Below are 16,281 nucleotides of genomic sequence, written 5' to 3'. Positions count from 1 at the left end.
GAACAGAACAAGGAGACAAAGAGTGTTTTTTTTGTTTTGTTTTAAATCAGAAGAGGTGTGTGACAGGGCTGTATTCTTTCACCGTACTTATTCAATCTGTATACTCAGCAAATTATCAGAGAAACCAGTCTATATGAAGAAGAACTTGGCATCAGGATTGGTGGAAGACTCATTAACAACCTGCCATATACAGATGATACAACTTTGCTTGAGGAAAGTGATAAAGACTTGAAGAGCTTACCGATGAAGATCAAAGACTACAGCATTCAGTATGGATTACACCGCTACCTAAACAAAACAGAAATCCTCAAAACTGAACCAATAAGCAACATCATGATAAATAGAGAAAAGTTTGAAGTTGTAAAGGATTTCATTTTCCTGGGATACAAAATCAAGGTGTATGGAAGCAGCAGTAAGAAATCAAACAACATATTGCATTGGGCAAATCTGCTGCAAAAGCCTGTAAAGTATTAAAAAGCAAAGATGTCACTTTGAGTACAAAAGTGCACCTAGTATTTTTAATCTCCTCATATGCATGAGAAAGCTAGACAATACATAAGAAAAACAGAAGAATTGATGCCTTTGAATTATGGTGTTGGTGAAGAATATTGAACATACCATGAACTAACAGAAGAATGAACAAAACTGCCTTGGGAGAAGTACAGCCAGAGTGTTCCTTAGAAGCAAGGGTGGCGAGATTTCATCACTTGTACTTTAAACATATTATCAGGAGGAATCAATCCCTGGAGAAGGAGATCAGGTTTGGTAAAATAGAGGGTTGGTGAAAAAGAGGAAGACCCTCAACGAGGTAGGTTGACACAGTGGCTGCAACAACGGGTTCAAATGTAGCAATAATTTTAAGGATGGTCCAGGACCAGGCAGTGTTCATTCTGTTGTATGTAGGGTTGTTACGAGTCAGAATCGACTCCACAGTACCTAACAACAACATATATGTGTATGTGTGAATCTAAGCTGTATGTTTATGTTTTAAATCATCATTTATCCTTTTAGAAGAATTTGGATTCCTGCCATATAGAGACTCCACATACCCTGCCATCTACCTGGGAAAGGGGAGGGGGAATTATTTTAGACATCGTGTTATCAGAAATACGTATTTCATACTGATAGTTAGTAACAGAAACATACTTTCAAAATGGTCTTAAGAAAAACCCCAAGGCATGTGTTTTGTGTTTAAAAGGTCTGGGAAGTACAAAAATGAACCAGGAGTCACAAACAGAGGTTGATTTACTTTGTGAGGCCAAAATTCCTCTATCGTATTTATCCCAATTTCTGCATAACAACTTGAAAGTCAGAAAAGCTTTGCTACCAAGAAAAGCTACAAAATGGACAAAACAAAATAGAAAAATGTTCTTTTTCTTTGAGTGTAATCTCGTTTTCCTGATTAAGGCATATTTGGCTCTTTGGTACCCTTGTTATAACTTAAAATAACGTAAAATATATATCATTTATCTCTTGGCATTGTTTGGAAAGTTTTTCTAAAAGTGTTTTTATTTATTTATTTATTATTTGGAACTTAGATAAGAAAAAAAAAATGTAACCAAGTATTTCTATTTTTATGTCCAGTGCCAAGTCGTTCAATTTTTAATAAAGAAGAAATAGAGTAAAATAAATTCAAAACAAACTGAAAAAGAGTGATAATGTAGAAATAACAGGCAATCTACAGAAATGAGAAACATTGGAATACAAAGCATTTTGCTTAGAGAATGACAAATGGAGCAGTGGCTTAATACAAATACGTGTGTCCATATGAAATTCTTTGGTAAAATTTATTAATAGAATCAGATTCAGTAAAAGGTCAATTTAATTTGATGGCCAACCAGTTTGATTAATTTTTTTCTAATTGTTTTTATCACCATTTTTCTGCTTCTTAAATAAGCTTCGGTTTGTGAAACTAAAAAGTAAGTAATGACAAATTAAATATTTGTCATTTTCCCTCCTTAAACTGGTATAATATCATGTTGAATTAGTTTTTTTCTGTGACCTGATAATTGGCGCTAACTCCGTGTCAATTGCTATTGCCACAAAAAGCTACCAAACCATCCCAAAAGTCACTGCTTAAAACAGTAATTACTTATTCTCATCAATTTGTAGACTGAGAGTCTGTTGATCTAGATTAGGTTTACCTGGTGGCTCTGCTGAGGTTGGGGCACTCCCACATACATTTGGGATGTAGAAGAGGTTGTTTTGGCTTCCACTGATCTAGATTGTACTCATGATGGAGCAGTAGTATTCTGATCCATGAGTCTTTCTTCCTTTCCTTCGAAAAACAGGCTAGACTGGACATGTTCTTCTCATTACAATTTCAGATGTTCCTGAATAAGTACAATAGAGCAAGCATTTTTTAAGCCTGGGTTTGGATTCTTTGAAGCCATCATCCTAAATGCAAGTTGCATAGCTGAGCATCAAATTTAGGGGTGGGGGACTATGTCCCACCCAAGTTGCATGACAAAGGATGTCAATGTCTGATTGTATTACTGAGAAGGGGTAGAATGTTTAAACAATAACTCATTCTACTATAAGCCCCAAAGCTCAAACTATAACTAGACAGTAGATATGTTTACCAGTTATTCTAAGTAGACCTATTTGGATGTTGTCACATACATATTTGTAGGATCCCCAGTAAGATATATAAAGAACACCCTATGAAGCTCTCTAATAAAGATGGGGCACAATTATATGAAGTGGAGACTGCTATCTCAATCTCTACCTTAGTTAATTTGGTTTATATAGTGGCAATAATGATCTTGGGCCAGTAAGCAACATCATGATAGGCAGAGAAAATATTGAAGTTGTCAAGGATTTCATTTTATTTGGATCCACAACCTACACTCCTGGAAGCAGCAGTCAAGAAAGCAAATGGTGTATTGCACATATGCTGCAAAAGACCTTTTTAAAGCATTAAAAAGCAAAGATGTCACTTTGAGGGCTAAAGTATGCCTGACTCAAGCGCTGATATTTTCAATCACCTCATGTGCATGTAAAAACTGGACAATGAGTAAGGAAGACTTAAGAATAATTGATACCTTTGAATTATGGTGTTGACCACGGGCTACCAGAAGAACAAACAAATCTGTCTTGGAAGAAGTACAGCCATAATGCTCCATAGAAGCGAGGATAGCGACATCTTTTTTCATTTCCTTTGGATGTGTTATCGGGAAGGACCAGTCCCTGGGGAAGGACATCATGCTTGATAAAGTAGAGGGAAAGACCCTCAACGAGATGGATTGATACAGTGGCTGCAACAATGTGCTTAGATATAGTAATGATTGTGAGGATAGCACAGGACCAGGCAATGTTTTGTTATGTTGTACGTGGGGTCACTATGAGTGGGAACTGATTCAATAGCACCTAACAACAACAGTAATGGTTCACTTTTTTGTGTGTTCCTTTTAACAGGGAGATAAGGAAAAGAGAAGGCTATGGCAGGGGAGAAAGAAGGGATACTCGACTGGCAGTCTGTACACCACCATTTAGTAAGTTAAGAATGCAGCGCAGAAGCCAGCCAATAATAAACGGGAAGCAATTAAAAGGGTTGAATACTAAGACAAGGGCTCTGCAGTAGCTAGATCTCTCTCTTTCTCTCTCTCTTTGTCTTTCTCTGTCACTCACACACACACACATACACAAAAGAACATGGAAGAAAACCTCAAGTCAGAGTAATTCAGAGATTCAGATATGGAAAAGTATGTTATGTGAGGTATTTCAATGAAACTCACACATGTGTGCAACTAGACACCTAACGTGTGCTGCATAGAGGGCATCATCAGGAAAGCAACACAAGCCAAGAAGGAACTACTTTGCCATTAGTTAATTTTGCTCTAGTTTTCTAACCCTTCCCTTGACTTTTAAATGAAAGGGCTCTTAGAAGGGGAAGGGAGATCAGAGGAATCCAGTGTTGCTATGTTCTTACCCTTTCCCTGAGCTTTAGAGAAAGAGAAAAGGAGATGCATATTGAATTGGATGTGCAATTTCAATTTTCTGCCGATTAATTTTGATGAGATGAACTTTTTAAAACTAAATGTTTTCAGAAAATGGAGTCTTCCCAAGGAGCAGGAAAAGGGGATTCGAAAACATAGGACTAAAAGCAATGATTGAAAAAAATAAAACAACATCATGGTCGCACAACTTTGAGAGGTAGAGGCCAACGTGTCTCATACTGGGTTGGTTTCCTGATAAGCTCCATGAAAATTGCTACAACCAAATCACGAGGTTGAAATGCTAAATGTGGCAAGTCACATCACTCATCTACCTAACCATACTAGCCACGATCCAAGGTTTAGGCTCCCAATGCCTGACCATACCATACTAATACTACCACAACCATGCATATTCAATCAGCAAAATAGGGCTGGGGCTAAGGGTCTGCCGAATCATTATGCTATTGGAACTAGCTCCGGATAATGACAGGAAAATGGCTGGTGTTTCACTGATCATGTAGCTTAAACTGTACAGTGTAAAAGGAAGAATCTTTTCCTTAGACTCTGAAGGCCTCCTTCCCTGCTACCCAAGCATGGGTTGAGAAACAGGGACAAGTACCCCTGCAATTGCTTCCCTTTGCTTGTGCTCTCCTAGTTGTATATTTTCCCTGGAAAATCTAATCTGTTTCTTTCCCTGCCTAATGACAATTCATACTTTAAGAATAAGGAAAGTCATCATTGCATTTGCTTAAATGTGATGGCTGCTTGCTTCCCACTCCTCCATCCAATCTGTGATGAATGTTCTTTTATTTGCTTTCATTCCAGTACAGGCTTCCCTCTATCATAGCTGTGTAACATTAAGTTATGAGTGCTTCTGTTTGCTCGTTTGTATGTTTTATTATGGACTGTCTTTTCTGACTCTCCCATAATTTTATGTTTGACTCCAGTAAATATGTTTAATACATTTATATTGCTAGTGGCCTGAAGGGTGCCTGAAATCTAGTAGAAGCTCAATATGAGTTGGTAGAAAGCAGTGAGTTAAATTTTCCCTTTTGAGCACCTTTTTTTTTTTTTACTACTATATGTCAACTACTGTGCTGGGTGACTTACGTATGTTCTCACAGTACGTTGCACAAGAAACCTAGTGTACTTGTAGGTGTTTGTAATTGTCTGTCTAGGAAGCGTTCCTGCTTCCTTTCTACTGCCATAGACCTTATTTTGTTTGGGTATTTTAGACACCCCAAAATCGTAAACAGGCTGTGGTGGGCTAGCTGCAAGAGGTAGACTCAAAGTCAGGAGCAAGAAACCTCAGTTCACGCAAAATTCCTTAATGACTACATTTTCAAATATCCTTTGATATATGGCATGTCCTTAATGACTGTTTTTACAACTGACTGACCCTGACACCCTGATGCACTCTGATTCTATCTCCTGAGAAACCAGCACAAAATGAATTACAATGGCCTTCATGAGACTACCTTCCTGGACCCTGATACTTTAAATTCTTAAGAACTGACCACCTTGAGAATCAACGCACATGGCTCTTGACAGTCAAAGGTTTAACTCTTATATCCAAAGGTCACCCAATGAAAATCTGTTACCTATAAAACCTACTTTCACTATCCCCTCTTTGGAGAGCCTTCCTAATACTTTCAGTTTGTTGCTGCCAGATTGGAATCATATCTACTCACAATAAACGTTTGGTTACATTAATTTCTCTTGTTTCTCCACCACTCCTTAATCCCCACTAACCTTGTCTAACATAGAGATTTCATTCCATTTTCCAGGAAATGGCTTAGATGTGAAATGTGATTTGCAATTCTTTATGGAGAATTATTAGTGGGAGTTTTCTGTAGGGTTTCTGGGAAGGATTTCTAAGACCTTATAAAGCAATGAAATAAAACACTGACTCCTAGAATTTTTGTGCCATCTTGAATAAATGAAAATTAATAGAGTGAGGTCCATTTGGAAAACTAAATAAAGATGGTAGATAAAAAAAGGAAAAGAAACTGGTAACCTGGTGAAGCAAATGAGTCTCATAATTAAATAACTCTGAAGCCATATTAGAAAACCTGATGGTGTAGTAGTTAAGCGCTATGGCTGCTAAACAAAGAGTCAGCAGTTCGAATTCACCAGGCACTCCTTGGAAACTCTATGGGGCAGTTCCACTCTGTCCTATAGGATCGCTGTGAGTCGGAATCGACTCAATGGCACTGGGTTTGGTTTTGTTTTTTTTTTGGAGCCATATTTATCTCAAGACTTCTTTTGACTTGGATATTAATGGTTTCCCATTTGGTTTAAGCCACTGATCAGGTTTTTTCATTCGCTTTTCTTTTGTTCTATCTCTTCTTTTGTTTTGGCAATGGAGGCATAATTAAGTATGACAATATTTTTTTATCAATATGTTGTATATGGGATATTGAAGCCCAGAGAGTTTAAGTACATCATCTATACTTAAACAAGCATAAGAAGAAGAATTCAAATTCAATTCAGTCTCTTCAAAACCAGTGTTTTTCTATGGCACTGTCAGTGAGCTAGTAAGTGGCTGCACTATATCCAGTGTACATGTTCTACTTTTCTAAGCATAAATAATTATAGAAGATGTAAGCAAAAAATGTCATGCCTCATGCATTTGCAGAAATCTATTTTATTTATTGGATTAAATAGATATCAATATCAACACCAAACCTAAGACCTAGTGTTATTAATTTAACTATTCCAACTTTTTTTTTAATGTAATCATTTATTTTTTGTTCTCTGCTTGCCTATGCATAGATCGCTTATTTAAAAGGTAGGATTTAATATGAAAACTTTGGTAGAGAGCTTCTACAATATGCATAATGAGGTTAATGATTTACCGTGCAGTGTGGTAAGATCTCCAAAGGAGATTTAATGATAGGAGCTGATGAAAGGCACTAAAGGAATGCATGGAGTGGATCATTCAGGCTTTGTGTATTAGGTGCTGGGCATTCCAAGATATAGTTATTAAAAGTATATTTCTCTTATGGATAATAAAAGTGGTGCCCTACAGAGGAGAATAAATGAATTAAAAAAGAAAACATAAATTACTTCAAATTTTATAAAGATATAGATGTCAATGAAAAGGAATTTAAAAACAGAAAGCTCACAAGAATTAGAAAACAAAGTAAAAATGTATCAAGAAGAAATATGCAATAAAATATTCTAGACAGATCTTTTTTTCAAGTGATCATAAATCAAATGCTAAAAGGAAGATCCGACTCTTTAGTGGAAGTACATGGCAGACTGGTTATAAATTTAGGATATATGTCAAATAAGAAAGAAAAGAAAGACAATTTTACACATAGTTAACTTATGAAAAGGTCTGCTTCTGAGAAATGATATTAACTCCACGGCTTTGCTTATCACACTGTAAACGGATCATCCAGAAGGCAAAGGGTTTCTATTAGACGGTGGCTGGTTTTAAACTTCCAAGCAAGAAGCAGAAATTGCATTTGTGGTATTCCCCAGAGTGTTTCTTAGTTCTAGCATGTAGGTCTTGGCTGCATTGTTGGGGCTGCTTTGCACAGTCCTTTTGCTTTATGAAAAGCTCAAAGAGGGTAACTGAGTACAAAGGAGGAAAAGAATTCACTTCAAGGTTATGCTCAAACTAACAGTTCAAATCTGCCAGGCGCTCATTGGAAACTCTGTGGGGCAGTTCTACTCTGTCCTACAGGGTCACTAGGAGTCGAAATCGACTCGACGGCACTGGGATGGGTGGGTTATTCAACACTGAATTCCACCAGTGAGAAATCTGCTGGTTTGAAGGAAAGGTGAACTAAGCAAAATAGATGAACTGTTTGAAGTAAATGGTAGAGCTCTACAGAGATGTAGACACTGGAATTTCATGAAAGAATAGTTGATACATGGAGACAAGTAGTGGGAACTCTTCTTTTGAGCCTAGACAGTATTCAATAAAAGTACTACAGCTAGAATAGCTACTGAGGAATGTCTATGTCAAATTGTCAATAATCAATACTTGACAACTCTACACTGATAAGGGCTCTAGTGGCGTAGTGGTTAAGAGCTTGGCTGCTAACCAGAAAAGGTCAGCAGTTCAAATCCACCAGTCATTCCTTGGAAACATTACTTTGTCCTATATGGTTGCTATAAGTTGGAATCTACTTGACAGCAATGGCACAAGGGTTGTATTGATAAATCCCTTACATATGTGAATCAGCTGTTGGAGTTTTTCTTTCTAGATAATGAAGAGAAATACAAAGCAACAAACAACAATCTCTGTTTAGCTAATTCCTATTCTACCACAAATGCACTACTAATAATTTTGTGGGTACTGGTAAATCTAAAAAATAAAAAAGGAATAAAACTTGATAATTGTAGTAATTCCTTTGAGGATGAAATATTAAATACCTCTTCTAAACTCCATCAAATATTTCAACTTGACATAGAAAAAACTTTCATATAAACAAAAGTCAATTTCCTGATGATTACACAAGAAAGATTCAAGGCTATTTTTACATCATGTGATTATCAAAATAATTAATTGTTTAAATAATTTTGCCTGGTCTTAAAATCCAAATAAAGATACGGATTGCAACTCATGTAATAGACAATGCAATATGCTTAGTTTTACTTTTTCAGAAGCAACACAAATAAGCCTGCCCTTGAAGGGAATTTTACACCTTTAGAAAAAGGCGACTATCAGGACAGAACTCATTGGCATTGCATTTTCAGGGAATGAATAATTGCCGGCACCAAAAGTGCGGACTGTGTGCTCCTTACAAGACATAGATATAGGGCAGTTATAACGAGCCTTACCGGTGGCCGCAAAGAAGGCAAAATAGCCTCCTGAGTGCTAGTACAAAAGTCAGCATATTGAAATAATAGGGCTGACAAGGACAGCTTGTCCATTACACAGAAATCATTATAGAGTTGAGGCTCAAAGGGAACCCGATACTTTGGATGAATAGCAACATTAAAAGGACTAAATAAAACTAAGTAAAGTCAATTAATAAATAAACAAACATGCAAACACCACAGAGCTTTAACTGACTTCTGAGCCCTTTTGGAGCATCCACTTTTAGTCCCTCATGCAATCCAAGAGGTAAACGCCACCTGCACACACTCCCATGTTTATATGTCGGTGCTATCAACAACCTTTCAATGGCTACGGTTTGAGTATTTAAACTGTTTCCTGTGGAAAAGTTAAAGTTCCTGATATGGAGGCATTTTCAATTTCACTTAATTCAATATGTTTTTTTGGAGGGAGGCTCAAACTTAGCTTCTTTTCACTCTAACTTGTAATGGTATTGACCTTTCAACTAGAGTGCATGGTAATTTCATGCCTATAAATATTTAAAAGTCTTAAAATATAAGATGTAATTAGAATTGTTATTCAGTTTGGAGAGTGTTTATTTTATACTAAGGGAGGATGATATTTAAATTGGCGGCATCATTTGATCGCAGCAGTAAGAAACTCAGAGGTAATTAAAGACTCATTGGGTTATCATTGGAGCATTAACCTATCCCATCTCACTTTCAGTAAGGTATATCAATGCGGCAATAGATTTATAGGAACATTATTTTAAGGTTAAAACTACTTTTGTGGAGGAAATGAGAGTAAGAAAGAAAGGAAACATCCTTCATTCATCTGTATTATTCATGATCTGAATGCTCCATTAATCATGAAACTGCACTTTTTCCCCCAATGAAGGGAATTAAGAGTATTCACCTTTTAAAAAATACACACTTCATGTTCTCAAGAAGTGAAATACTGACAGCTCCATAACACTTCCAAAATGCCGTATTAATGTTTCTCAAGTGTAACTTATGAGAATTGAGAAGGTAAATGAGAAAAAAAAAAAAAAAAGGTCATTGTTTAACTCTCCTTTTATTCTTGGTGATATAGTAACACCTTATTGTAGCTGTGTTAGTGCTTTATGGAAAGTTTTTCTGATGATGACTGAAATAAAGCCTTTGTAGTTCCTTAATTTCTATCAAAAATCAAATAGGTGTAACATTCCTGTAAGTCCCATAATAATATAAAACCAAAACAACCAAACCAACGCAGTGCTGTTGTTTTGGTTTTATATTATTATGGGACTAAAAAATAATATTGTGTGCAATTGGCTAAGTCATTTATATAACATTTAACATCACCCTTCATCAGCAACCAAATTTAATTGAATGTCTATAACAGTTGTTGTTATGTGCTGTGGAATTGGCTCTGACTCATGGTAACCTTTTGCACAGGAAAAAGAAGCATTGCTCTGTCCTTTACCATCTCCATGATATTTGATGTATTTGAGTCTATTGTTGGGGCTACTGTGTCAATCCGTATCATTGAGGGTTTCTCGTTTTTGCTGGTCTTCTAGTTTACCAAACATGACATCCTTTACCAAACATGAAGGACGTCATGTCTATAATAGTAGAGTGTCTTAAAATTGAAGAGAATGAGAACATATTCCACAGTGTTTATTGAGTTGCCATAAATGTTCCAGGAAATACCCGGGTATTAAGTTTGTCCCCCAATAATTACAGAAATATGATGTAGAAAAATCCACCCACAAATATCTAATTAAGTTTATAGAATCTTCTATCACTGCTTTCACTTAAAAATATCAACATATATCTTTTTCTTTCAGAAGAAAACTAATAATTTAACAAAACTTGTAATTCCAACAAAATTTCCAAATCAATCAAATATAAGCAAAGTATATTATTTACTCACAAAGATTTCTAGAAATCATTGGGCTTCCATATGGTAGTTTTCCATATTCACAACATCTGGGCCTCCATGTTCTCACTTGTAAAATGCCTGTTCCTCTAAGACATGCTTGAAGCACATTTTAAAACTCGAAAGTGTTTTCCAAAAAGAAATTTTTATCACCTTATGGAGGAGAAAGTGGGAGACCAAAATAAATGGTGGATTTGCATTGAGAAGACTGAGGTTGAAACTTTTCATGCATTGACTAAAATCTCCAGTATAGAATGAGTTAGGTTTACATTTCATAAAACAGACATAATCTCCCTACAAGAGAGCTATCTAGTAGGAAAAGTAATAACAATGATTTAAATACTGAAATCTCAAATACATTTATTATTTTCTTCTTTTATATTCTAAATGTTATTTGTTTGTTTCTTTTTTCCCCTGAAAGTCAGGGATTAATGCCAGTAAAATCTCATTTGTCTTTTCAAAAGCAGGATTTTGCATTGAGAATTAACACAATAGGTCCTAAAAATACTATAGTTTGTGAGATGCATTCTTTTGAGAGAGTTAAGACAAAGAAATCAATGAAGACCAAAAGGAGTAGTTTAAGTTTGCAAAGGACAAGGGAGTTCAAGGCATTATTTGGATTTAAGGACATCAGATAAGGTCTAGGTCTAACCTATAGTTCTATAACATGTATGATACCGTAGAGATGTTGAATAAATGAAAAATTGCTTTATTGCTAGGTAAACTTGCTCCTGAAGAGAAAAATTAGGAATTCTTCCCACAAACTTAATACTCCTAACTTTTTTGCAACCTATAAAATAGTACATTTGTTTATACTGTAATATTAAAAATGTAATCTTGTTTATTTTATAGATTATTATTTCCTTAACATAGTGCTCCCGCCTCGCTTTAAGAAAGGGCATATCGTGTCATGTGTCATAAATGAAGTATTATTAAAAGAAGCAAAAGATACTATATCAAGTTAGCAAGTGTGGGTTTGGTGAAATACCGTGTATAGATAGTGTTCACATACTCTAGAGCTAAACTCTGTTTAGAATAACATTATAAAGCTTGTTATTATGAGTCCTGATAAGTACTTACAATTAACTCTACAGTATGTTGACCTTTTTTTTTTTGGTGGAGGGCGGAGATTGCTTTACATATTGATTTTACAAACACAGAAAATCTATCTATCCTGAGTGACGATTAGTAAATGGCCATAAAAATTCTACTTAAAAATATAGAAAAGCCCATGTTGCTGTTGTTGTTAGGTGTCATCGAATCGATTCTGGCTCATAGCTACCTATAGGATAAAGGAGAACTACCCCATAGGCTTTCCAAGGAGTGGCTGGTGAATTTGAACTATTGGCCTTTTGGGTAGCAGCCAAGTTCTTAACCACTGTGCCACCAGGGCTCCATAGAAAAGCTTAGAGGAGGCTATAATTGCTGTTGAGATTCCTCAGTTTTCATTTTAAGATGGCGCTGTGTTTCCAATTATACTGGAAGATATCTTATTACATGCTACAGAGATTTTGCATAATTAAATGTAATATCTGACTTTAATAACCGATGTAAGGACCTAATATGTGTTCCACATGGTGCATGGCCTGCAAAGCCATTGGAAAATGTGTTAATCAAAGTGGAGTGTCTAATTTTACTATTGAAAGTAAAACATATTTTGTCATGTAGGGTGTTCAAGGTTTTAACAAACTACAGGAAATTGCTTTTGTGTTTAAAAGAATATGTTTATGCACATCAATCTATAAATGTATGATGTCTTATAAGTCCACCTGACATTTTAGGTCCCTCAAAAGTATTATATAAGTCAATCATTAGCATTTGATCCTGCTGTATCTTGTCATTAGCCCACAAAGTAGAGATGTGAAAGTATCCGCAGATAAATTGCCAAGCAATTTAAATTTAGTGACATTTTCTGTGGATTAAAAACAAACAAACAAAGCTGAATTTCTATATCATTTTGTTTTGTTAAGTCTAAAAAATGGAGGAAATACAAACTGCTCTATCAAGAACAAATAAAGTTGCAATGAGTCCCAATAATTTTTAATAAGTTTGTATCTCAAAGATCTAAACTCTTGTGTATACTTGTAGCTTCGGAGGCAGCTCTTTCTAGACCTTGTGACACATAAGGAGAAACAAGCACATTAGGAAAGCTTCAAATGACATCTTGACTGTGTGATAACCCTGTTATATCTTAAGCTCTTGGCCAGCTTGTGTGCCCATGTCCTCTAAGTTGCAACTCCTAGGGAAACTAAGTCTAATTTTCCCGGCCTTCTTGACTAAACTTCTCCCTTAAAGAATAATTAACCCTTTAGTTTCCTTTCAAAGATTGGATCCCTCTCTCCAACTCCAGTCTACTCATCTGAGCAAGTCTCGCCTGAGAACTGGACCCGGATCAACATACTTATGAAAAATATCCAGCTGTCTGCTCCACAGACCATGGTCTCAGTAGCAAATCTAACTTATTTCAGAAGAATTGATTCAGCACAGAAACTTACCACTTAAGTCCACTGGGATAATGTTGTTGATGTTTATCATATTCAGGTTTGTCTTGCACTTTCATCTAAGTTGCTTTTGACAATTACTAATCAATTTGCTCCTTGTTTTCTCCCTTTTTCTGCTTATTTAAAACAGAGGATTAACCAAACTCAATGGAGCTTTGACAAATGCAGTGTTGAAATGCTCCATTTCTTTTACTTCTTACCTATTTCTGCTCTTCTCCACATTTGAAAATTCCTATTCATTTATTATTCTTACTCATAGTAGACAATTACTTATTTTTTGTCCATGCTAAAACTACCAGAAATAAAATGCTTGTTAGATGATTTACTGTGTGCATGAATAATGGCTAGAGACAGGCAGCCTCTGCGATTGATTGAAAGCAGATCAATTGGTTAACTTTAATGATAATTTAGTATTTTATATTCAACAAGCTTTTTAAGCTGACAAAGAAACAATAAGATAAACTTTAAAAAATAACTTCTGTGGCCTTTGAAAATAGAATTGAAAAATTTTGTTCTTTCTTTTATAAATATCTGTCTTTAATTCCCTTTCAAATGTCTGGGTTTATTATTTTTTTTGTAAGAAAGTTTTTATTATTATTATTAATTTATTCAGACAGTTAACACAGTGCTGTAAAAGCTGAATTTTTTACTCCTCTTAGTTTGGTTTTCCATGGCGCATCTGCACTATGAAAGTAAAATTTTTCTTTATATCTTAATTTGTGCCTTGTCTTTCAAGACACAAATTGAGCAAATTGAATCAGCATAATAATCACCTAATCAAATGCTTAATTCAACTAGAAACATATGCACTCTTCTGTAGCTGTCATTTAAATGCACATGTATATCTTAGGAGCACCTCCTTCGCAACATTTTTAATTGATTCTTAAATGTACTTGTGTTTAATTATGCTAGAGGTTGTAGTTTATGACCTCTCTAATTTTTTTTTTTTTAATGTAATGGATATCTAAGCATCAGTTTACATCTTAACTTATGTCTTTAGATATAAATGTACAATTTTTCAGAGGGAAAGATTCTCCATTCTTCTTATTAAGTTGATACACTTCACCAAAAAAAAAAAAAACCCAAAAAACTAATAATACTAATAATAAAATAAAACCACTTGATTTCTTCTTTTATTATACTTTAGATTAAGGTTTATAGAACAAAGTATGTTCTCATTAAAGAGTTAGTACACATATTGTTTTATGACATTGGTTAACAAACCCACATGTCAACACTCTCCCTTCTTGACCTTGGGTTCCCTATTACCAGGTTTTCTCTCTTCTCCTGTCTTCTAGTCCTTGCCCTGTTGTGCCCCTTTAGTCTCGTTTCATTTCATAGGCCTGTCTAATCTTTGGCTCAGGGGGGAACCTTACAAGAGACTTCATTACTAAACTAAAAGAGTGCCCGGGGGCCATATTCTCTGGGTTTCTCCCATCTCTGTCAGGCCACTAAGTCTGGTGCTTTTTTGTGATTTACAATTTTGTTATAAATTTTTCTCCAGCTCTGTCTAGGACTATCTATTGTGATCTCTGTCAGAGCAGTCAGTGGTAGTAGCTGGGCACCATCCAGCTGCACTGTATTCAGTCTGGTGGAGGCCGTGATAGATGTGGTCCGTTAGTCCTTTGGACTAGTCTTTTCCTTGTATCTTTGGTTTTCTTCATTCTTCCTTGCTCCCAAAGGGGTGAGGCCAGTGGAGTATCTTAGATGGCTGCTCACAGGCTTTTATGACCCTAGACACTACTCACCAAAGTAGATTGTAGAACATTTTCTTTATAAACTATGTTATGCCAATCGGGCTAGATATTCCCTGAGACCGTGGTCCCCAGAGCCCTCAGCCCATCAATTCAGTCCCTCAGGAAGTTTGGATGTGTCTATGGAGCTTCCGTGACCTTGCATTGTACAAGTTGAAACCACTTGATTTTTTGCAGAACTTGCAAACATTATGATAAATTTATTCAGTTTATTAATGTCAAGGAGAATGATGAGAAAAGGTAGAGTAATGTCAAAAGAGTAAGGTAGATTTCAGATTTTAGCTCCACCATATAAAACTTTTGGAAGTTTTCAATCCTATCTTTACAACAAGTAAAGCCAAACAAACTGAAAAACAATGATTTTCTTGGACCCTTCAGAAAACTATGGTCACAGGAAAAATCGTCACCTTGAAATCTGGAGAGATGAGTGAATCCAGAGTCACACTCAAGATCCGTTTGACTTGAACCAAAGCTAGAAGAACCGTGAACTGGCAGGACAAATAAAATGACAAATTGCTGTAGGTTCAGAATAGACTAACATGGCAGTGAGAAACTCGTAGGAACTCATCTAAGGGACTGTCTACACTTTCATGTGTTTTAACTTCAGGAAACCTACCAGATTCTCACTGGGAAGAGCTGGGAAAGATAACCTTCTGGCTGTGGCAGAGGAGGGGAAAAATAATCATTGTGAAATATGCCCAAAGTACTATCCTTGGAAAGAAGATTTAAACAAACCTTATCCCACCAGGGGGAAAGCCGTGTCTTCCACTTCAGCTTTCTTTAGATTTCCTGTCTTGAAATACACAACAAAATCTAATAAACAGTTGTGAAGATCACAGCCTAAGGGCAAGAGCCCAATAAAGACTGAGATTTAGTTATAAGGCTAATAACATACTCCTACTGCAAAATTTACCATGACACCAACAGAGATCCAGCATAACTCTTTCATGTACTGGTAGATGAAAACTACCACTCACATTCCACCCCTGGAGGTGTATTGGCAGATATTTGAGCCACCTTAGTACATTCTGGCATAGTGGTAGACACTGGAAGTTGCTGTCTGCCAAACTTGAATGTTGAACGCCATTCCTATGAGGGGATGCTTCCTAGAGGAGTGATTGTGTGAAGCTTTTGTGTCTTTTGGCTTCTGTACAGCCAGATAAGGCTTGCAAGTATGTTTACTATTTCCTTTATATTTTTGGGGAGGTATGGTTACCAGCATTCAGAAATATTCAAGTAAATGAGTTATTTTGGGGCTGAAAAGATTTTGTGATGCCCTTCCTGAACCAAAGGACAGATATGCACTGTGTTTGTGATGTGCTTCATGGAACATGGGACTGGTATGGCCTGCTTACTTTAGTCACCTCCCTGAT

Source organism: Loxodonta africana, chromosome 20 (assembly GCF_030014295.1).
Source record: "Loxodonta africana isolate mLoxAfr1 chromosome 20, mLoxAfr1.hap2, whole genome shotgun sequence".
Taxonomy (NCBI): domain Eukaryota; kingdom Metazoa; phylum Chordata; class Mammalia; order Proboscidea; family Elephantidae; genus Loxodonta; species Loxodonta africana.
Note: the sequence above shows the minus strand (reverse complement) of the source record.